At 39.7% G+C, this 13,416-nt stretch overlaps 1 long non-coding RNA gene across 1 annotated transcript; it reads right to left on the reverse strand.

The window, feature by feature from the left end:
• Window positions 1–5,321: 5,321 nt before the first annotated feature.
• Window positions 5,322–6,695, reverse strand: LOC125548482. Its single transcript, XR_007301101.1, has 3 exons — window positions 6,240–6,695; window positions 6,082–6,138; window positions 5,322–5,595 (listed from the first exon to the last, which is right to left on the reverse strand). It is a non-coding gene; the product is annotated as an uncharacterized LOC125548482 (long non-coding RNA).
• Window positions 6,696–13,416: the final 6,721 nt, after the last annotated feature.

Below are 13,416 nucleotides of genomic sequence, written 5' to 3' on the forward strand. Positions count from 1 at the left end.
CATGTGAGATGCCCAAGGTATCCAGATATGTATCAAGACCAGTGTTCTTGAATTCAGTGCCATTGTCACTTCTGATGTGCTTTATCTTGGCGCCAAAATTGTTCATAGCTCGATTTGCGAAGCGTCTGAAGACATCCTGCACTTCAGTCTTGTAAAGGATTATGTGCACCCAAGTATATCTAGAATAATCATCAACAATTACGAAGCCATAGAGGCATGCAGAAGTAGTAAAAGTTGAGTAGTGAGTGGGACCGAAAAGATCCATGTGAAGCAGTTCGAAGGGTTGAGTAGTGGTCATGATTGTCTTTGAAGGATGTCTTGCCCTTGTCATCTTCCCTGCTTCACAGGCACCGCATAAGTGATCTTTCTTGAACTTGACGCCCTCGATGCCTATGACGTGCTTTTTCTTCGCAAGGGTGTGGAGGTTCCTCATGCCAGCATGCCCAAGCCTTCGATGCCAAAGCCAGCATTCTGAAGCTTTTGCAAGAAGACATACTGCAAGTTGTGGTCCTGCTGAGAAATCTACCACATACAAATCACCTTTCCTATACCCTTCAAACACTAGAGATTTGTCAGATTCCATTAGCACTAGGCAGCGATATTTGCCAAACATTACAATCATATTTAAATCGCAAAGCATTGAGACAGACATTAAGTTGAAGCCAAGGGATTCAACAAGCATGACTTTATCCATGTGTTGATCCTTTGAGATTGCAACTCTACCTAGACCCAATACCTTACTTTTACCAGTGTCAGCGAATGTAATGTGGCTCTTGTCGGATGGACGTAAAGTTGAGTCCATAAGAAGGCTTCTTCTGCCAGTCATGTGATTTGTACACCCACTGTCAATAATCCATTCTGAAGACTTTGAAGTCGCTGGTATCGTACCCTACAGTGCAGTTAGGGGGATAGGCTTCACGAAGAGTGTTGTGAAGCATAAACATTTGATGAACCAGTGGGTTATGAAAACTTAGATCCAGATTAGGACTAATGGGGAGAGTAGCATGCGATTCAGGAACGAAGTACATAATGATGCCATTTGGGCAGTTTATCTTGCGCCCCATAAGATTTTTATGGTCCCCAGCAATAGCATCAGAAGATTTTGTTTTTGTGCTAGAGACCTTTCCCTGCAAAGGAGAGTTAAGCCTTCTTAACCACCCACATCTTCAAGGGTGGCTTAGAAGCTATAAGTCTAAGTGCAGCATCTGAGAATTTTGGCTTTGAAGCCTTAGCAAACAGTCTAGCAGGTGGACAATAATACTCATAGGAATAAGCAGAATAATTTTTGGTCATATGAACATGACGGTTCGATGGACCACTCTCATATTCATATGCCTGAGTATGGTTCCCCTGCAAAACATTTGCGTTAGTGCGACTCAGGTGAGTCCCCTGTTTGTATGAAGCCTTTGGACCATATGAAGCCTTTGGTCTGAGGTTTGTCTTCTTCAAGTGAGGTGTCATGAAGACATTCACAGGAAGATTTTCCAGACATGTTTTCGGAACCCAGATCTTCTTCATAGGCGGTCCATTCCTGCAGTTAGTACCAATGTACCTGGCAAACACTTCACCATTCTGATTCTTAGACAGTTTATAGTTTGCATCAAATGATTCATCAATGATAATTGGGTTAGCACAAGTGAAGCCAGATAAATTGGATGGATCTGCTGAAAGTTCCTTTGCAGTAACCCATGTAGTTTTGGGGTACTGCTCAGGTTTCCAGTAAGAGCCATCTGCATTGATTTTCCTCACGAACCCAACACCCTCTTTCCTAGGGTTTCGGTTCAGTATCTGCTTCTTAAGGACATCACATAATGTTTGATGCCCTTTCAAACTTTTGTACATCCCTGTTTCAAGCAATGTCTTCAACCTAGCATTCTCATCAGCAATAGCAGTGGTATCCTCAGCAGAGGGGTTAGTTACCACATCAACAGTTGAAGATATTGAAACAGTAGTAGCAGTGGAACATTCAGCAACAGAAGCAGCATTATCACGCTCAATGCATTTAAGACATGGTGGTTCAAATCCTTCCTGAGCGGGACTGATCTGTTCAGCGCGAAGTGACTCGTTTTCCTTTTGAAGATCTTCATGAGCCACCCTCAATTTCTCAAGTTCTTGCTTCCTTTGAAGATAATCATAGGAAAGCTTTTCATGAGTTGTTGAGAGTGTATCATGACGATCTTCAAGTTCCTGATACTTAACGTGAAGGTTTTTTATGTCTTCAATTAAGGATTCAGATTGAGTCATTTCAGCACCCAACAGATCATCGCTTCTTTCTAACAATTTTTGAATATGTTCCATAGCTTTCTGTTGTTCAGTTGCAATTTTAGCAAGTGTTTTGTAGCTAGGTTTTGAATCACATTCAGAGTCATCGTCACTAGATGTTTCATAGCGAGTTGTGCGTGTGTTTACCTTGGCACCGCGTGCCATGAAACAGTAGGTAGGAGTGGAGTCGTTCTTGTCATTTGCGTCGGTGTCGGTGATGCAGTCATTGTCTTCAGTATTGAAGATGGACTTGGCGATGTATGTTGTAGCCAGACTCGCAATGCCAGAATCAGATTCCTCCTCAGACTCCACCTCTGCCTCCTCAGATGCGGACTCCTCCTCTGAATCCATCTCCTTTCCAACAAACGCACGTGCCTTGCCAGATGAGCTCTTCTTGTGTGATGAAGACCTTGATGAAGTTTTGGAAGAAGACTTTGAGTATTTCTTCTTCTTCTTGTCGTCAGAATCATATTCCTTGCTCTTCTTCTTCCTTCTGTTCTCATTTTCCCACTGTGGACACTCAGAGATGAAGTGTCCAGTTTTCTTGCACTTGTGACATGTTTTCTTCTTGTAGTCATGAGCAGAAGCTTCATCATTCCTTGAGCTTGATCGTGAAGATTTCCTGAAGCCTTTCTTCTTAGTGAATTTTTGGAACTTCTTCACTAGCATTGCAAGTTCTCTTCCAATGTCTTCAGGATCATCAGAACTGCAGTCAGATTCTTCTTCAGATGAGGAGACAGCTTTTGCCTTCAAGGCTCGAGTTCGCCCATAGTTTGGACCGTAGATATCTCTTTTCTCAGAGAGCTGAAACTCATGTGTGTTGAGCCTCTCAAGTATGTCAGACGGATCGAGTGTCTTGAAATCAGGACGTTCTTGAATCATCAGGGCCAGGATGTCAAACGAACTATCAAGTGATCTCAGCAACGTCTTGACGATTTCATGTTTGGTGATCTCAGTGGCGCCGAGGGCTTGAAGCTCATTTGTGATGTCAGTGAGCCGGTCAAATGTGTGCTGGACATTCTCATTGTCATTTCGCTTGAAGCGGTTGAAGAGATTGCGAAGGACACTGATTCTTTGATCTCTTTGGGTTGAGATGCCTTCATTAACTTTGGAGAGCCAGTCCCAGACCAGTTTGGATGTCTTCAAAGCACTCACACGGCCATACTGTCCTTTGGTCAGATGACCACAGATGATATTCTTAGCAGTAGAGTCCAGTTGAACGAATTTCTTGACATCAGCAGCAGTGACACCTTCTCCAGCCTTGGGAACGCCGTTCTCGACGACATACCATAGGTCGACGTCAATGGCTTCAAGGTGCATGCGCATCTTATTCTTCCAGTAGGGATATTCAGTTCCATCGAAGACGGGGCAAGCAGCGGAGACTTTGATTATCCCTGCAGTCGACATAGCTAAAACTCCAGGCGGTTAAACCGAATCACACAGAACAAGGGAGCACCTTGCTCTGATACCAATTGAAAGTGTGTTATATCGACTAGAGGGGGGTGAATAGGCGATTTTTATGAAAGTCTTCAAAACGTGAGAGTTATGAAGACAAACAGTGAAGATTATGCCTATTACTATGCAGCGGAAGTTAGATTACACTAGGCCAGCCATGGTCATGTATTCAATAGAGTGAAAGCGCAATGACAAACAGCTTCAGTGTAATAAGGATCAGGTAGGAAGAAGTTATGAAGCCAAACAGATCATACATTCATGTTGTGAAGACAAAAGATAAAGCAAGCATGCAATGGCTTCACAATGAATAACTGTAAGCGAAAGGGAGTGAAGATGAAACCAGTGACACGTTGAAGACAATGATTTGTTGGACCAGTTCCAGTTGCTGTGACAACTGTACGTCTGGTTGGAGCGGCTAGGTATTTAAACCAAAGGACACACAGTCCCGGACACCCAGTCAAGGACACTTAGTCCAAGACACCCAGTCCTCACCGTTTTCTCCTTGAGCTAAGGTCACACAGACCTCGCCCAATCACTCAGGTAAGTCTTCAAGGTAGACTCCCAAACCTTCACAGACTTCGTTCACTGGCAATCCACAATTTCTCTTGGATGCTCTGAACGCGACGCCTAACCGTCTGGAGGATGCACAATCCTCAAGTGTAATAAGTCTTCAGATCACACAGACACGAAGACTTAAGTGATGCCCAATTTACTCTGGCTCTGGGTGGTTAGGGCTTTTCTCCTCACTGGGAATTTTTCTTTCAAAGGCTTCGAGGTGGGTTGCTCTCAAACGACTAAAGCCGTGCACTGAAATCTGAGCAGCCCCGTTTATGGTTGTGGGGGGTGGACTATTTATAGCCACTTGGCAACCCGACCTGATCTGTCCGAAATGACCCTGGGTCACTAAGGAACTGACACGTGTACCAACGGTCGAATTTTGAACTCACACGGCAACTTTACTTGGGCTACAAGTAAAGCTGACTTGTCTGACTCTGGACAAGATTTTCTATCAAAGTCTTCGCTCGAAGACATAGGATTTGAATTAGGCATCACTTCAGTCATTCTGACTGGTTCTCTTGGACCCCACTTAACAGTACGGTGATTCCTATGACACAACATAAATGAAATAAAACTACGAAGGTTCTAAGTCTTCGAGTTCCATAAGCTTCACAGGGAGTCTTCTCATGTCATTGTCTTCAATATGAATATCTTCATAAACCACCATTGTCTTCAATGTCTTCGTACATTTTTAGGGGTCATCTCTGGTAATAAAACCGAATCAATGAGGGACTTCTACCTGTGTTTTCCTGCAATTCTCACAAACACGTTAGTCCCTCAACTAGGTTTGTCGTCAATACTCCAAAACCAACTAGGGGTGGCACTAGATGCACTTACACCTTCGCCAGGACTCCCTCGCTCCTCCCCTTTGCCAGGCGGAGGAGGACTCCGTCCCTCCTCCCCTTCGCCAGGCTCCTCCGTCGTCCGCATCCCCGGCGTCCTTCCCCGCCGGCTGTCTGCGCCGCTCCAATCAAGAGCCAGATCCCCTCTTTGGTCGCCCTTCCCCACCGTGATCGGAAGCTCCCTCGCCGCGGTCTGGAGCTACCTCGCCAGCGCTCCACCCCAGAGCTCTAGGCGCCACAGCTCCACCTCCATCCAGACCAACGCAGGCGCCCAGGCGCTCCTCCTCTCCACGCCCAGGGACTCCACTCCATCTCCAGGGACTCCTCCTCTCCAAGTCCGCCCAGGTTGAGGTGAGTTGGAGCTGGGCTCGGCTGCTGCCCAAGCTCTCCTCATCCCAGGTTGTCCTCACCCCAGGCACAGGTTCATCTCCTCTCCCCAGGCTCCACTGCTGTCGCTGGAAACAGCTTGATGATCATACTGCAAACACAAACACACATTTCTCTGTTGAGGATATCATCTCCAGGAGTACATAGATATGCTGTCATCAGAACCATATTGTCTTGATTACTGCAAACATACTGTCATCAGAAACACACTGGGGACAGTATTTGAGTCCCTAGTATACTGAAGATCTACTCCTGACGATAGATATGTTAAAGTAGTCATCAGGACTAGGAGTGATTTTTTTTATATCCTCAAGTTGATCAAGATATGCAGACAAAGAGAGTACTGCAAGAGAATAGTGCCTAATTCTCAAATGCTCTTGGAGATCAGATTGTCTAGAAATAATTAAATGATCATTTGGGTACTGACAAAGATATGCTGTACCACTGACTTGGAGTACACTGAAGATGATTGAAATAATTAAATGTACTGAAATTGCAGTACCATTTTGCTTTTTTACTCCAACAATTTGCATCATGCTGATATGTATATCTACGAGTGGAGTAAGGGATTACTTACTCTGCTTAAGAGGAAAGCAGACCCATGTCTTGTTTAGACTCGTGTATATTTGGCCACCTGAAAATCAGACTCGTGTGTATCATTCAGCAGTTCTACCCTGCATCGACTGTTCACTGCAAAAAGCCAAAAATAGCAGCATTAATAATCTGCATCCATACATCATGTTAGTTCATCAGTAACTGATCTAAGCCATCATGTTAGTTCCTTCCCTCCTCTTTGCCAAAAACGCAAATCTCCACTGCTACTGTTGCGTCACAAAAGCAGTGTGTTAGTTTCCGCCAAAGGAGCGTGACAAACTTGTGTAAATTCTACCATTATGCTTCAGGATGTAACTTGTGCAATTCTTCAGGATGTAACTTGTGCAATTCTACTCTTCTTCTAAACAAAACAGAGCAGCTTTCTTGCAATAAGGTGATCTTATACTCCGAAGAAACTGAACATAGTTGACGCTTCTTGACAATTTTTTAAAACTGAACATAAACTGATTACAGTTAATATAGAGCAAAATAGTAGCACCGATAAATAGAAGAAGAAGAAGAAGAAATAGTGCAATGAAAATTAACTACTTTCAAAACTCTCCAATATATATCTACTCAAGTAAGGGGCCAACTGACTAACTTTCTGAACTGAGATACAACACTACAAGAAATATGTCAACTAGTGACCTTCTGTCAGTGACCCTGGAAGAATTGGTCATAGATCTATGACCATTTGAGACCAATTGGTCAAAAGCTGTTCGAGGGGCTCCAAACCCTAAACTATAACGACCATTTTGGTCAGAAAGCTCGTAATTTCCTTACACGAAATGGTCATAAAGCAGATAGCACTGGTCTGCTGCCTTATTTCTAGCTGATCATGACCAATATAGATGGTCATAACCTTGTAAATTATGGTGGGTTGCTATGAATAGGCGCCACCTCATCAGTTTTGCCTATGTGTCATGCCCATGTGGCAGTTTTTGCCTTAGGTTGTGAAGCAACCTATATTTCTGTCATTCCCAAAATTCCCAAAAAAATCTCATAAATTCTTTGGGTCATATCTTCATCAAATATGTAAAAATCCTTCCTTGCCTAGTTCAAAACTAATTCAACAATATTCATTTTCCTATTCTCTTCACAACAGCACTTTATGAAGGGAGTGCTATTTATATATTCTTGATTGCCCTTGGAATTTTTGGGCACTCTTTCCTATCCAAATCATTACCGCATGATAAAATTCAGCTCCATTTGCCTAGCAAATCTTCCTCGGCAAATTTCCAAAGTTTTTGTCCACCTAGAAGCATTGTGAAGGAAGTACCTTTTTTATATCTCGAAATGACATGAAATTTATACAGTTCCTTCATATGCCCAAATTATCACCCTCCTCAAAATTGCATCTCAGTCAAATCATCTATGTGAGCCCAGGTTCAATTTATATTTTATGGCCAAATTGGCACGTTGCAAAGCCAGTGTTATATAGACCCCTCCTATTACCCTCAAACTTTTCGGGCACTCTTCCATACCCAAATCATTGCCACATGATAATATTCAGCTCAATTTTCCTAGTAAATCTTTCTCAGGAAATTTCCGAAGTTTCTACCTCGAGAGAAGCTTTGTGAAGTAAGTACTAGCTAGGCTTACCCAAATGATCTGAAAATTTACCAGCGTATGACCATACCTATGTAACTTACCTACACTAATTTTTAGCTTATTTCATTCATCCAATCTCTCTCACTAGTTTTCCCAAGTTTTTATCCATAGAAGAGCATTGTGAAGTAAGTACTACTTTGGCATGTCCAAATGGTATCAATTTTCTACAATGCTTTCCTATGCCCAAATAACCATCCTCCACCAAATTTCAGCTCAATCCATTCATTATTTTGAGCCCAGCTTCAACATTCATATTTTTGTCCAGTGTGGTACTTTGCAAAGCAAGTACCACCTAGGATCCTCCTTTTGAGCTAAAAATTTGTGAAGACATTCTCCTTAGCAGATGATCATCCTCAGCAAAAACTCACGCCCATTGGCCATGTGCATTTCCCGTACCGCTAATCAAACACTTGGCTGCTAATTCATGTTTGAGCATCGATCGGTCTCCTCGTGAGAATCTTATGTTGTGATTTTCTTCCTAGAACCTACCTGGGGAGTGTCCAACCCACTAGACATGCCTAGGCTTCCCAGAACACATGGCAAAGCCACGGTCACGCGGTGACCACGCGGCGGGCATGCGAGTTTACGCGCTCTAGAGTTGGGGGCCTCGGCCACCGCCCAAACCTCGACGTATCGCCACCAAACCATGTATTTATGATTAAATAGGTACTTATATAACTATAAATGATTTTTGTAAAAAATAAATAGTAAACTATGAGGCAGTTGCAGTTCAAATTTGACCCGCTTTCAAATGAATCGGCGGGAATTTGTCTTTTTCACCAGAGGTGGATCAAAACTTTTGACACTCAACCATTTTGTTAATTGTGCATTAAATATGGCCTAGTATTTTAGAAAATTGATTTGGTCCAATTTTGCAACAAATATATGGTAGGTCCTTCACAAAAAAACTCATTTCAGGCACTCGGAAAATGGAGAATGTATTTTCCGTGCAAAGAAAATGAAAACTCCCTTAGGCAACATTGTTTGGAATTCCAAGATGCACCCTTGTGTACAATATGATATCATTTGAACAAACTATGCCAAGAATGTGGCCATAAGATTGATCATTTGGCTTGAAAGTCATGAATCTTCACGCATGATAGCTCATTTCTGAGAACACTTTTCAAAAATAATTATCATATTACAAGTTTATTATTTTTGCTGGTAACTTGGACACATATGATGACACAATGCGGAGGTTTTCCGATTTTTTTTTGAATTTTTTATGCCCGTTTCAAAATGCGGTTAAAACGGCGGGCTTGACCGTTCCTAGCTAGTGGTTGAATCTTGGAATTTTTTTGGTGTTTCTCTGATTAAATAGATACTTATGTACCTAGAAATTATTTTTAAAAAAATTAAAGAGCAAACTATGTGGCAGCTGCAGTTCAAATTTGACCCGCTTCTAGCTGAATGGGCGGGAATTTGTCTTTTTCATGAGAGGTGGATCAAAACCTTTTACACCCAACCATTTGGTCAATTGTGCATTAAATATGTCCTAATATTTTATAAAATTGATTTGGTACAATTTTGCAACAAATATATGATAGGTCCTTCACAAAAAAACCTCATTTCGGGCACTTGAAAAACAGAAAATGAATTTTCCGTGCAAAGAAAATGAAAACTCCCTTAGGCAACATTGTTTGGAATTCCAAGATGCACCCTTGTGAACAATATGAGATCATTTGAACAAACTATGGCATGAATGTGGCCATAAGATTGATCATTTGGCTTGAAAGCCATGAATCTTCACGCATGATAGCTCATTTCTGAGAACACTTTTTTAAAATAATTACCGTATTACAAATTTATTATTTTTTCTGGTAACTTGGACACATATGATGACACAATGCGGAGGTTTCCTGATTTTTTGATGTTTTTTGAATTTTTTCTGCCCGTTTCAGAATGCGGTCAAAACGGCGGCCTTGACCGTTCCTAGCTAGTGGTTGAATCTTGGAATTTTTTTGGTGTTTCTCTGATTAAATAGATACTTATGTACCTAGAAATGATTTTTGAAAAAATTAAAGAGCAAACTATGTGGTAGCTGCAGTTCAAATTTGACCCGCTTCTAGCTGAATCGGCGGGAATTTGTCTTTTTCATGAGAGGTGGATCAAAACCTTTTACACCCAACCATTTGGTCAATTGTGCATTAAATATGTCCTAATATTTTATAAAATTGATTTGGTACAATTTTGCAACAAATATATGATAGGTCCTTCACAAAAAAATCTCATTTCGGGCACTCGAAAAATAGAAAATGAATTTTCCGTGCAAAGAAAATGAAAATTCCCTTAGGCAACATTGTTTGGAATTCCAAGATGCACCCTTGTGCACAATATGAGATCATTTGAACAAACTATGGCATGAATGTGGCCATAAGATTGATCATTTGGCTTGAAAGCCATGAATCTTCACGCATGATAGCTCATTTCTGAGAACACTTTTTTAAAACAATTACCGTATTACAAGTTTATTATTTTTTCTGGTAACTTGGACACATATGATGACACAATGCGGAGGTTTCCCGGTTTTTTGATGTTTTTTGAATTTTTTATGCCCGTTTCAGAATGCGGTCAAAACGGCGGGCTTGACCGTTCCTAGCTAGTGGTTGAATCTTGGAATTTTTTTGGTGTTTCTCTGATTAAATAGATACTTATGTACCTAGAAATGATTTTTGAAAAAATTAAAGAGCAAACTATGTGGCAGGTGCAGTTCAAATTTGACCCGCTTCCAGCTGAATCGGCGGGAATTTGTCTTTTTCACGAGAGGTGGATCAAAACTTTTTACACCCAACCATTTGGTCAATTGTGAATTAAATATGTCCTAATATTTTATAAAATTGATTTGGTACAATTTTGCAACAAATATATGATAGGTCCTTCACACAAAAAAACCTCATTTCGGGCACTCGAAAAATAGAAAATAAATTTTCCGTGCAAAGAAAATGAAAACTCCCTTAGGCAAGATTGTTTGGAATTCCAAGATGCACCCTTGTGCACAATATGAGATCATTTGAACAAACTATGCCATGAATGTGGCCATAAGATTGATCATTTGGCTTGAAAGCCATGAATCTTCACGCGTGATAGCTCATTTCTGAGAACACTTTTTTAAAACAATTACCGTATTACAAGTTTATTATTTTTCCTGAAAACTTGGTCACATATGATGACACAATGAGAAGGTTTCCCAATTTTTTGATTTTTTTTAAATTTTTTATGCCCGTTTCAAAATGCGGTCAAAACGGCGGGAATGACCGTTCCTAGCTAGTGGTTGAATCTTGCAAAACTTTTGATGTTTTTGTGATTAAATAGATACTTATGTATCTAGAAATGAGTTTTGGAAAAAATAAAGAGCAAACTATGAGGCAGCTCCAGTTCAAATTTGACCCGCTTCCGGCTGAATCAGCGGAAATTTGTCTTTTTCACCAGAGGTGGATCAAATTTTTTGACACCCAACCATTTGGTCAATTGTGCATTAAATATGGCCTAGTATTTTATAAAATTGATTTGGTCCAATTTTGCAACAAATATATGGTAGGTCCTTTACAAAAAGAACTCATTTTGGGCACTCAAAAAATGGAAAATGAAATTTTCGTGCAAAGAAAATAAAAATTTCCTTAGGCAACATTGTTTGCCATTTCAAGATACACCCTTGTGCACAATATTAGATCATTTGAACAAACTATATCATGAATGTGGCCCGTGTCAAAATGCGGTGAAAACATTGTTTGCCATTCCAATGTTGAATCATTTGTCTCCATCAGAGGAGATGAGAAGTAACATTTGCAATCAGTATCCCTTAACTAGTGATTGAAAGAAAAATCAAGCTGTGATTCACTTTCATCACTTCACCATGTCTCCTTAGGTTGGCTCAAGAACAGATAGCGTTTTTGCGTGAGCACTATATCACGCGCAACGCGAGATTGAAGCAACCCTCGCTTGGAGGATTTCCTGTGAGCTACAGTGTTGGTTCAGCCCATGTTCTTGCATAGCTCGCTCGATCGCCGTTGGTTTATGCTGTTTGCTTTGGTTTCCTCCGGTTTTTTTCTTTTCGTCTTTTATTCTGGTTTTTTCTTTTTGTAACTTATTGTTTTATCTTTTGGTTTTTTGTTTCGGCGCCTTTTTTCGTTCTATACTTTCATTGTTTTTCACCATTTTTCGTTTCTTTCTCGGTTTTTATTGTTCTTACATTTCTTTTTTTCTCCTTTTCCAGACCGAACCCTACCTTAGCGTCTCATCCCCACCCACCAAGTCTTTATCCGCGGTGAAAGGAGTGGTTTAATTCGATGCAAGGTGCAAACGAGCTTTTCTTGGTTTTTTGTTTCTTTCTCCGTTTTCAATGTTTTTTTGTTTCCTATTTTAGTTTATTTTTATCTGTTTTTTCTTTCTTTCTTAGTTCTCATCAGTTTTTTTCATTTTTCTCCGGTTCTATTTGTCTTCATTTTCTCAGGGATTTTCACAGTTTTCTTTGGCTTTTCAGCTTTTCTTCGTTTTTGTGGTGTTTCATTCTTCCGTTTCTTCTGTTCTTAACGCTTTTATTGTTTTCCAATTTCTTCAGCACATGACTACATTTTTCATACACGTTTATACATTTTATGTATACATTAGGAATATTTCTTATATATGTTTCACATTTTTCAAATACAGGACTTTCATTTAAAAAATTATGTTCGATGACCAATTTTATCATACACATTGTACATTTCTAGTATATATGAGCAACTATTTTTCAATACATGTTGTACATTTTTTTAATATATGATTAACATTTTTTAGACACAATTAGCAATTTTATACATGATTATTTATTTATTTATTTATTATGTTTTACGTTAATTTTTCTAATACACAACCAACATTTTTTTCTATATGTTTTATATTTTTAAACAGATGATTAACATTTTTACAAATATTTGTGGTTGGTGACTACTTTTTGATACACATTGTCCTTTTTTGGTATATCAGTACCATTTTTCTATACATGGTTAAAAACTTTAAATATATTATTAACATTTTCTTGATACATGGATAACAATTTCATGTTACAAGGGCAACATTATTTTTGAATTTTTTTTGTTTGTACGTTGAATTTTTTAATACAAGTTCTACATTTTTTCTGTACATCAGGAATATTTTTTATATACGTTTAACATTTTTTAAATAGATGCTTTACTTTTTTCACATTTTTTCTCTTTGAAGGGTAATTTGTTTTCATACGCACTTTACCTTTTTCATACATATGATGAAAGAGTTTTAAAATACTTGATTAATCAGTTGTCAAATGCCCGATTAACACTTTCAGAATATATGATTATCTTTTTTCATAGGTATTTTTTATTTTTGTATACATTTTTGCATACACGAAAACTTTTTTGGTCGATACACATTTAAGATTTTACATATGGTAGATTAACATTTTTCAAAAAAATTATACATAGTGTTTTTGTAATATATATTTAGAATATTTGGAAGCATGAAAAGCATAAAAAATAAAGCAAAAACAAGAAAAAGTAAGAGAAAACAAGAAAAAAACGAGGTTGCAGTGTCCCACGAGCTATGCCGGTCCAGTCTCACGCTCCCCCAGGCAAGGCTGCCCTACATCTCGCGTCAAGCGAGACATAGTTTTTTTTTTCACTCCCTAGTTTTTGCATCGACGAGACATAGTTGCGCCCCTGTTTTTGCGGCGCAATGCTCATCAATGGGGGCA

Source organism: Triticum urartu, chromosome 3 (genome assembly GCF_003073215.2).
Source record: "Triticum urartu cultivar G1812 chromosome 3, Tu2.1, whole genome shotgun sequence".
Taxonomy (NCBI): domain Eukaryota; kingdom Viridiplantae; phylum Streptophyta; class Magnoliopsida; order Poales; family Poaceae; genus Triticum; species Triticum urartu.